This window comes from Gorilla gorilla, chromosome 13 (assembly GCF_029281585.2).
Source record: "Gorilla gorilla gorilla isolate KB3781 chromosome 13, NHGRI_mGorGor1-v2.1_pri, whole genome shotgun sequence".
Lineage (NCBI taxonomy): Eukaryota > Metazoa > Chordata > Mammalia > Primates > Hominidae > Gorilla > Gorilla gorilla.
The window spans coordinates 51,422,839-51,433,714 of NC_073237.2; the positions used below are offsets into that span (position 1 = coordinate 51,422,839).

The 10,876-nt window shown below is 37.5% G+C and overlaps 1 long non-coding RNA gene across 2 annotated transcripts in view; it reads left to right on the forward strand.

Annotated features, from left to right (window-relative positions):
- LOC101139838 (uncharacterized) overlaps positions 1 to 10,695 on the forward strand; it is a 30,050-nt gene extending 19,355 nt beyond the window's left edge. For both annotated transcript variants that reach the window (XR_010130207.1, XR_010130208.1), the window contains exon 3: positions 10,180 to 10,695. This is a non-coding gene — a long non-coding RNA (uncharacterized lncRNA). The remainder of the gene's footprint in view (positions 1 to 10,179) is intronic.
- The last annotated feature ends 181 nt before the right edge of the window (positions 10,696 to 10,876 follow it).

Genomic DNA, 10,876 nt, shown 5'->3' on the forward strand with positions numbered 1-10,876 from the left:
CACTCAGATTATTTCGTTAGTTCTGCAATAATGTTTTATATGATGAATAGAGGGAATTGTTTGAAACTAGTTATTGAAGCTTGTCTTGATCTTATTCTAAGTCATGGAAAATCCCTCTGAGTTCTCTGCTAAGGGGCCTGGCATCACGTGAAGCTTTGCTACTTGCCTGGAAACAGCAATTTCACCTTTGAGTAAGAATAATCAGCAGTTTATGAATGTTTGTACATCTGTGTGTAGGTGTGTGGGTGTGCCTGTGTGTGTTTGTACATGCATGTATGATGGAACATCTTGGATTTTGTAAAACAATACAATTTCAACACTCCCCCCATAGTTAACAAATGCTCTGTATTTCCCCTCCATTCCCAACTTGTCATTTCTACCTTTTTAGGTTAAAAGAGTGAGTTGTATTAAAAATTAAGTTTTAATTGTTAAATATGTAAAGTGTAGCAGACATTTAAGTAGCCACCATTAGTATCTGGAAGCTATAAACACTTTCTCCAAATCCATGAAAAATTACAAACAAGCCAATAGAAAAATTGACAAAAAACATGAATAAGTAATCTACAAATGAAGAAACTAGAATTCTCATTATACATATAAAACAATGTTTAATTTCACTAGTAATTAGAAGAATGCAACAGATAAGTATCATTTTGTAGCCGTGAAGTTAGACATAATGATGAAATCTAATAAGGCTTAGCACCCCAAAATAACCAAACTCTAATACATTGTTATTAGGAGTGAATATTGGAACAACAAAGTGAAAGAAAAAGTTGGAATTATTTAGTGTTATGGGTTGAACTATGTTCACCCCAGAAAAGGCATGTTGAAATCCTTATCTCCAGTACCTCATAATGTGACCTTATTTGGAAATACAGTCATTGCAGATACAATTAGTTAATATGATGCCATACCAGTTTAGGGTGGGCCCCTAATCCAATAGGACTGATGTCCACATAAGAAGATGGCTGTGTACAGATACAAAGACCCAGGGAGAATGCTATGTGAAGAAGGAGGTGGAGATTGGAGTTATGCTTCCTCAAGCAAGGAATGTCTGTGGTTACCAGAAGTGGGAAGAGGCAAGACAGCATCCTTCCTCCCCACTAGAGTGTTTGCAGGAGGAATGACTCTGCCAACACGTTGATTTTGGACCTCTATCCTCCCCCAAAATGGGACAATACACTTCTTTTCCATTAGGTCCCCAAGTTTGAGATATTTTGTTATGGTATACCTAGGAAACTAATACATCTAGTTAAGCTAAAAATATGCATACTGATGATTCACAATTCTATCCACCCTAAACAAATTCTCCCACATTAACACAAAGAACCCAGTGAGTGCAACTTAGGGTCTTTCAAAAGTATTCTATGGACCTCATGGTAGATGTTTCTGTGTATGTATAGTAAGATGGGGTGGAGAGTGGTAAGCTAATGTGGTTGTTGGCCCCTCATCCTGGCTTCAACCACAGTTATTTGTTTTTAGTTCTGCTTAAGACTTCCCTTGAATAAAGAATTCCATGACTAAAAGGAAACTTGAAAGCAAGTGGAATAAGAAGACATTCTTTTCTAAAGTGATGACATTTCCTTTTAGAAAACTCTTTGATCTAATTTGAAGCTTTTTCTCTTTGTACCTCCTTTTTTGGTGTTATTATTTTATCTATGTATCTTATATACAATATTTTTATTTTAGTGAATTTTTTTCCCTTCTGATATTTTTACTCTTATATAGATTTAATTTTATTGTTGACCTAAGTTAGCAATAGTAATTTATCTGTCCTATCAATCAAGACTTCATCTGTCACATTTTTCTTAGCTAAATTATAATTGTAACCAACTTTGGATGGTATGAGGTATGGATCAATATTTATTTATGCATATGTATATCTAATTGTTCCAGCATGATTTATTGAAAAGGTTAGCCTTTTCCACTGAATTTTCTGTGTACCTTTGTCAAAAATAAATGGACCGTATATGAGTGAGTCTGCATCTAGACTTCTTACTCTGTTCTGTTCATCTATTTGTTAAATTTTAGACCAATGACATACTCTGTTGATTACCGTAGCTTCATAATAAGTCTTCAAATCAGGTAGTACAGCAACTTTGTTCTTTCTTTACAAAGTTTTTTTGGTCATTACCGGTCCTTTGCATTGCCATATGATTCAAAAACTAATCCAAAATGAATCAAAGACAAATGCAAAACTAAAAAGCATAAAATTTTAAAATGAAATCCATAAGAAAATTTCCATGATCCTGGTATTAGGCAAATAATTTTTAGATATGATACCAGAAGCATGATGCACAAAGTAAAACATCAATAAATTAGATTTTATCAAAATTAAGAACTTCTGCTCTTCAAAACATGATGTAAACACAATGAAAAGTCAAAGACTAAGTGAAAATATTTGCAAGTTATATATCTGATAAAAAATTTTAATCCAGAATACATAAAGAACTCTCAAAACTCAATAGAAAACAACCCAATAAAAATGGGCAAATAACTTGAAAAGACACTTCACCAAAGATATGTGGATGACAAATAACGACATGAAAAGCTGAAAACACAAATTGAAAACACATGGAGATATCACCTCTCCATGTGATATCATCACTTATTAGGAGGTCTAAAATTAGAAAGACTGACTATTCCAAGTGTTGACAGGGATATATGGAGGAGCTGTAATCCTTATACACTTCTGGTAGGAATATAAAATGGTACACCTACTTTGGAAAACAACTTGACAATTTCTTATAAAATTAAGCACACACTCCTATATAAGCACCTTTCGCTTTGCAAGTATTTGTCCAAGAGAAATCAAAGCATATGTTGATACAAATAAATCAAGATGGATTTATTTATAAACTGGAAGCAATCTAGATGCCTATCAATGACGAACAGATAAACAAATGGTGGCACAGCCATATGATGAAATACTATTCACCTATAAAAAGAAAGGAACTATTGATATATACACCAACATGGATGCATTCTCCTCTAACTTTTCTCTTGCTAGCATTTTCCCTCCATATGTTACAGTGCTAGTGCAGGCCTTTTATTTCCTTAACCATGACTATGTTATCCACATCTCTGCTTATGCTGTTCTTTTTATCTAGAATACACTACCTCCTCTTCAATTAGGTACATTCTATTTATCTGTAAGTTTAGTTTCTTACTTTAGTTTCTCTGAGAATCTTTCCTTGATCATGGGACTCTGTTACATGTTCCTATGGGCTTCTCCTATCAGATTAGCATTTAGAGTATAACGTAGTGTAGAACTGTGCAGATTTTGGTGTTAGGCAGTGCTATGGTTTGGATGGGATTTATCTTCAACAATACTCATGTTGAAATTTGATCCCCAATGTGGCAATGTTGGGAGGTGAGGCCTAGTGGGAGGTGTTTAGTTCATGGGAACAGATGCCTTATGAATAGACTAATGCCTTCCTGAGAGAGTGAGTGAGTTCTCACTCTTGAGGAATGGGTTAGTTTCCATGAGAGTGGGTTGTTAAGAGTCTGGCTTCCTTGGTTTCCCTCTCTTGCTTCCTCTGTCATCATATGATTTCTTTGCACATACGTGCTTCTCTTTTGCTTTCTAACATGAATGGAAGCAGTATGAGACCCTCACTGGATACAGCTGCCCAATGTTGGACTTTCCAGCCACTGTAATCATGAGCCAAATAAACTTCTTTTCTTTATAAATTACCCAATCTCAGGTATGCTTTTATAGCAAGACTGAACAGACTAAGACAGGCAGACCTCTCTCAAAATCTCAAACCTTTGCTTTCTTAGCTGTGTGACTTTGAGTAAATTATACTGCCAGGCTAAGCATCAGGTTTCTTCAAATGTAAAGTGATGAGTAAGTTCTATAAAACTATTAAAGGAGGTAATACATACAAAGTGTTTAGGATGGTGCATGATTTTTTTCAAAGTACAGTAAGTCCTCATTTAACATCATATATAGGTTCTTGGAAACTATGACTTCAAGCAGAATGATGTATAACAAAGCCATTTTTATTCCTCATCAGTGTTATAACAAAAGAGTTGAACAAAAGGACATTATTTGTGGACCCGCTGTACATGATTTCACTTGAAGTCCCAGTTTCTAAGAAACTATTGATGAAGTGAGGTTCCTAGAACCTATTGATGACATTAATAGGTTAACTATTTAATAAGTCCTCTCTTAATAAGTAATTCAGTAAATGAATACAGTAAATGTATTGACATCAGAAATTATTTTCTCAGGAGCCATATCACTTACTGTATTCATGATAGCTTATTATTTTACTGAATTTTTATTTCTTATTTAACTACCATTCTCTGCCATAACACTGTGAGCTTTGTTAAACAGAGACTATATCCCTCTTATTTGTTCATTGTTGTTTCCCCAGGATCTAGAAAATATTGGGCACATAATAGGTAAATGAGTGAAAGAATGAATACTTAAGACTCTATTTTCCTGTTAAGAGAGAGCTCTTGCTTTTATTGGAACTGTACCCATTCCTCGTAATCTACAAGTTATCACAGAAGCAGCCTATGTTCAATATAGCTACCTCCCTGACTGCACTTAATTGGCCCAGGGATTGGTTGCTACCCTACATGGATTAATGAGTCTGTGCCTTTGGATTTTGTGCTTTTGTTCAAAAACGCAGAAAGATACAGTTGTTCAAATCTTTGTGTGGTTGAGACTATAAAATGTAAACATGAGGGTTCTCAATTTTTGCTACATGAAGGAAAAAGTCTGCATTGAATAAAAGAATAAAGAATGACAAGAGAAAAGTAGAGAGGAGATAGATGGGCTTGGGAGTGACAGTGGTAGCCAAGGCTGTAAGGTTGGCAAGTGAAGGCTGGGGAGTGGTAAGATTTAGGTAGTGGTTTTAAATATTATCTCATTTCCACTCATTAACCTCCTGTTTGGTGAGGTATGAGGACATTTAGGTTACTTGAGCATTGTCCCAATATAAATAGAGATTTTTGTTCTTAGACATGGAATTAGTTGTAGATTCCCAAGTCCTATAATCAATGTCACTCTTTGTTGATGGAAAAAGAATGCTACAGCTCATACATGTTTAACGTGTTCAGTTTTCATTATATAAGACCCCATTCATAAAACAAGTGCAAAAGGATGGTGTACAGCACTGGCGTATTAACAGAGTAAAAGGTTTAACAAATCATTGCCCATATCCTGTAATCAAGCACATAGAATATGACCTAGTTATCTATAAAAAGCATGATAACTGGATCAAGATAAAGGAACAATATTTATAGCCTTTCCAACACAAATGTAGAATATAAGTGTGTTAGAAGAACACTAATAAATCAAACATAGAGTTATATGATTCAAGGTTAGCAGGATTAAGAAAATTACAAACTAGGCTAGGAAAATCCTCTATGAAATTCAGTTCTCTCTCTTGGGTATCTGACCTAGCCAGTAGGGCTGGGATAGCACATTCATGTTTTTTAATGCTTCAGTTCTATATATTTTGAGAATCTCCAGGCACCTAGCACAAACCTTTGAAGGTTCCCTTGTCCCCAGGCTTATCAGCACTTGCAAATAGATGCCTGAGGGCCTTAATCCAACCAGTCAGCAGTCAGGGAGGCTCTGCCTTTCAAAACCGTTTGAGAATCAGCTGGGAACAGCCTTGCATACTCAGAATAAAATGATACAGCTTCTGAGATAATTTCTGATGTTAGAATAAATTCATGTATGTTGTTCCCCAAATACTCTTATAAGCACTTCCATTGAAAGATGTACGCCATGTCACAAAAAGTAAAAAACATTGTTTATCAGCTATTATTTTATTTTCTTTGGATGGGGGGGAAAATTGCATATAGAATTTAGAATAATGGGTGAAAATTATCACCTAAAAATTCTGAATCTCTCATTCACAAATATCCTCTCCTTTTTCTTTTCCTACATTTCTCCCACTGGCCTCTGCTTTCTCTGTCTCCTACTGTCTCTCTTCTAAAGATAAAAATCTTGTGTTAAATAAGCAATGCCAAAATAAAACGAGAACGCATTGCCAAGAAGAGAGGTAGAGCACAAGTAGATTTTCATTCAGACAAATTCTTTTTTATATTAAAAAAAAAATGGTCTGGTTGGTGGCTTACACCTGTAATCCCAGCACTTTGGGAGGCTGAGGTGTGTGGATCACCTGAGTTCAGGAGTTCGAGACCAGCCTGGCCAACATGGTGAAACCCCACCTCTACTAAAAATACAAAAATTAGCTGGGTGTGGTGGCGGGCGCCTGTAACCCCAGCTGCTTCAGAGGCTGAAGCAGAAGAATCGCTTGAACCCCGGAGGCAGAGTTTGCAGTGAGCCAAGATCACACCACTGCACTACAGCATGGGCAGCAGAGCAAGACTCCGTCTAAAAAAAAAAAAAAAAAAGGAAGAAAAAAAAACCAAGTATATCTCCTGGATTCCTATATTAGTTTCACTTTTAGAATTGATGATTGGTGTCTCAATTTAGATCATCATTTAAATAAATTTAATATATGACAGGATTTGAAATGGGATTTTCCTGCTCTCTTGGGGTTTCAGGTAAGCCTCAAATTTAGGATGACCGATGGTAATACATTCATATTCTAGAGACAGCCAGCTGGGAGATACATGCATATGATTCATTAACAAGAGAAGAACTGGTCCAGTGACTATTAGCCATGTCTTGAAATTCAAGAGGAGGATGCCTTGAAAGGAATGGTTAGGAGTAAAGAGAGCTTTGACTTTTCTATTTCCCTTGTAAGGGTGGTGAGGGGAAGAGATTGTCTATCTGGTCCCTATCCTCACGCAGGCCAAAATTTAGGAAGATCTAAGAGAATCAAATGTAGAGTTTGGAAGTGTCTAAAAAGTAGGCAGTATCAGAAGGGCGGGAGGAGTGAGCGTTACATGCTCACAGTCCTACACTCACAGTGCAGCCACCAGGACAGAGCTTGGTGAGAGAACTCTTGCAGAACGGTCTGATGTGTGTCTCCAGGCATTTGGGACCATGATGCCTGGATATAAATGTCTGATTTTAGCTGGAGAAGTGGTAACTGGCTGAAATAGACATGTTTAGAGAGAGAGGGACCCACAGTGGATCAAGATGTAGGGCCACATTTAGTATGGCAGAGATGCCGTGGGTGTGTGGGCCAGGTCCCTAGCTGTGACTGGAAATGTACAAAAGCTGAGGCAGGATTTGAAGAGATCAGCAACGAGTCCATTATCCAAGCCAGGGACATGGAATTGCCCACGCAGATGCTCCATTACCACAGCATTCATGTATACAACCTGGTTCCCTTTCGCTCATTTCCCTGTCCTCAGGCCTGATGAGAGCTGATGGAAAATGAGTGTACAAGCAGACCCTGTTGTGACTGAAATTGAATGGAACTGGATATTTCAATACCTGAATGAGGCCAGAGGTTGAGGGGATGTTAGTAAAGGGTAAGGAAGGGGGTGCTCACCAAGCTCTGGAGGCTATGATGGAAGAGAAACCAAGTTGTCTCCTGTGTGTACCTCAATCAGGGCCAAATATTATTGCTATTTGTGGCAACTGAGTATCACAGCAAAAACATACTGATTTGAATACTGTGAGCTAACATTTCAATCTCAGAAACTAAATGATTAGTGATTAGACCAGAGCCTGTGCACTTTTTGAACTCATTGGAACAGAAAGCAACCTGGGCTGGGCATGGTGGCTCCTGCACGTAATCCCAGCACTTTGCGAGGCCAAGGTGGGAGGATCACTTGAAACCAGCAGTTGGAGACTAGTCTGGATAACAAAGTGAGACCCTGTCTTTAGAAAAAAAAAGAAAAAAAAACCTAAAAAATTAATTTAGCTGGGTATGGTGGCGTGCATGTAGTCCTACCTACTTGGGAGGCTGAAGCTGAAAGATCACTTGAGCCCAGGAGTTTGAGGTTGCAATGAACTATGATTGCACCACTGCACTTCAGTCTGGGAAAATGAGTAAGATCCTGTCAAAAAGAAAAATAAATAAATAAAAAAGAAAAAAGAAAAGAGAGAAAAAAGAAAAAGAAAGCGACTTATTATTTGTGTATTTATATCCTCTAGCTGCCACTTTGTGTGAAGGCACACATAAATACTGGAGGAACAGCGACCCATCTGAGGGCAGAAGGATCAGCCAGTCTTTATTTCCATCTGTTCTCAGACAAACATCTGTCTCACATTTCTGACAGGCTGGTTGACGTGGCTTCCCTGATTCCAGTTTGCTGCATGTCCCAGTGACTAATTCTTTGGTGGGTTTCATTTAGGAGCCCTTTGGGTATGCCTTAAAGTAGAGGACTCTGTCGCTTCTGCCCCCTGAGCTAGTGCCTGAATAATTTATTCCCACAGCTTCAGATACTAAGCCTCATTACAAATTGAAAAATTAGATTATCTCATGGTCTGAGGTTGAGGAGAGCTTCAGTTCTGTGGCTAGGGCTGGAAAGGCAGCAACAGCAGAAAGCTGACTGTGGTGTTTTATTGCTGCTTTAGACCTCATTTTTAAGACAGAACAAACCATCCTCTTGGATTATTTATTTATTCATCTCCTTTCTTGCCCTCTGGTGTGTAAGTTCCACATAGGTACTATTCCATCACCTAGAAAGTATCTGTCAGCTTTTTGCAATGAATGAAGGAATAAAATATCTTTATTGTAAACATCGTGATCACAGATTGTACATATATGAACCTAATATATATTTGGAATTTTTGTCCAAATCATCCAAAATTTTACTCATCAGATGGTGGATACGTGTCAAAACACTAATAGCAAGATTGCAGTAAGTTTAGCCATTACTTCTTGTACAGAATCCAACAGTTCAGTAAGTTCTTATTTAACACCTTAACAAGGAAGAGATACTGTCTCAGACTTTAAGAAATTTGAAACACTTGGAAGATAAAGACAATATTTAAACATGTGAAACAAATAAGGTGCAAGATTCTCCTGTGTGCCTACTCTGAGAGAGAATGTTCCCTACCTTGGCTTCAAAAGTGAAGACAGTGTATATCAGTTCTATGGAAATGGCAGATTTCCCCAGCGTAAAACACATTATGAGTACAAAACTGGATCCCTTATGAAAACTAGAGTTATTTTAAGAATGAAATGTTACTTCCATATAGATCATTAAACCAATATCTTTTCATAAAACAATATGTCTCTTTCTATATAAGTACTGATTTGTAAAGTCTGAGGTACATGTAACCTTTATTTTATTCCAGAATCATTTCCTGTGATTTTTAACGAGGGATACTTGGAAAAAATGGCTGAAGTTATCTGTATATCTTCTTATTAAACAAGCAATGAAAAATGCAATTGGGAGACATAAATAAGCAGAGAGATTTCTAGTAAATCGAAGGCTGCATATACAGCTGTTGAAATAGATGAAATAAATGTACTAGGAAATTTTTTGGGTACAAAAAATTCTACATAGTATCTTTAATTTAGTATTACTCTTTTGGATTTCTTTAAATGTCTTTAGATACAATGTTTGACCTAAACTTGTGATGGAGAAAAGTGTGTATTTCTGTAGCATAAAAATTAAATAGGTTCTTGGCAAAAAGAAAAAAATACATACTGTTGCTCTTGAAATATTTTAGACTATTTTCTTTGATGAATACTTTACTAATAATTTACTCCACAGCCTTTCCTTACAGGCTACTAAACTTCCATGCTAAACCTGAAATCACATCCACATTCTGTAGATGTGTGAGAATGTCATGTGTTGTTCAAAAGTTTTCCACTGAAGCCAACACTTCCTGTGTGTAGAAAACCTCCAATGTAGACCTCAAATGGGGGTGAGAGAATAGCGCTTTGTGTGTAGTCAGTGCTGTGATAAACAATGAAAATCATTTTTTTTCTAATAGAATAAAACAAGATCACTTCCATAAACTGGTACATGCTGATTTACTTTGCATACTCATATTGCCACATATAGGCCTCCATTAGCTTTTAGTTCTATTGTGGAACAAAATTGGTGCAGTAACACAAAATCATTGGGAATAAATTTGATAATTTTTATGATAGTGTCAGTCTGGCTTGTCTTCAAAACACAAAAGATAAGGCATCAGACAATAAAATCCTGGCCATATTAAATGGGACAATCTCAGGAGACTGTAATTCTTGTCTTTTCTATTTAGTTACCTTTTTTTAGTCCTCTGTTTCCATTTCACTTCTCTGCTCCAATATCTCTGGTTCCCACTGACTCCAGGATGGACTCCAAACCTCCCACTTTGCCTGGAAACCTTCAGAATCTGGCTCCAACCCACCTATTATCTGAGGGTCAAGTCCTGCATCAGATTGTATTTTCCAATGTTGGCTGCAACAAGATCTCGATGTGATCTTGACATTCCTCCCATAGAGTGGTGGAGTCTACGTCCCCTCTCCTGGAGACTGAGTGGAGCTTTGTGACTGCTGCAGCCATTGGAGTATGGCAGAAGTGCTGTTATGTCACTTATGAGATTGGATCATAAAAATGCCACACACTTCCTTCCTCTCTTGGAATGCTGAGGCCATGTTGTGAGGAAGTCCAATGAGCCCCTGTGGAGAGACCATATAGAATGACTACTTTGAGATGTTCCAGCTTACAGCCCTGCTCGGCCCTAGCCAACAGCCAGCATCTTTCACCAGACGTATGAGTGACGACCCTCCAGATGATTCCAGCTTCCAGCCAGTGAATCACATCTAGCTTTCAAGTCTTCCCAGCCGAGGCCCCAGGCATTGTGAAGCAGAGGTAAGTAATTCCTCTCATGCCTTGTCCAAATTCTGGACCCACAGAATCTGTGAGCATCATAAAGTGGATGATTTTTGTCATCAGATCTTGGGATGGTTTGTTACGTAGCAACAATAATTGAAATAGTCCCTTTGATTGCAAGCAGCTGAACGACATTTCAGACTAGCTCAATCCA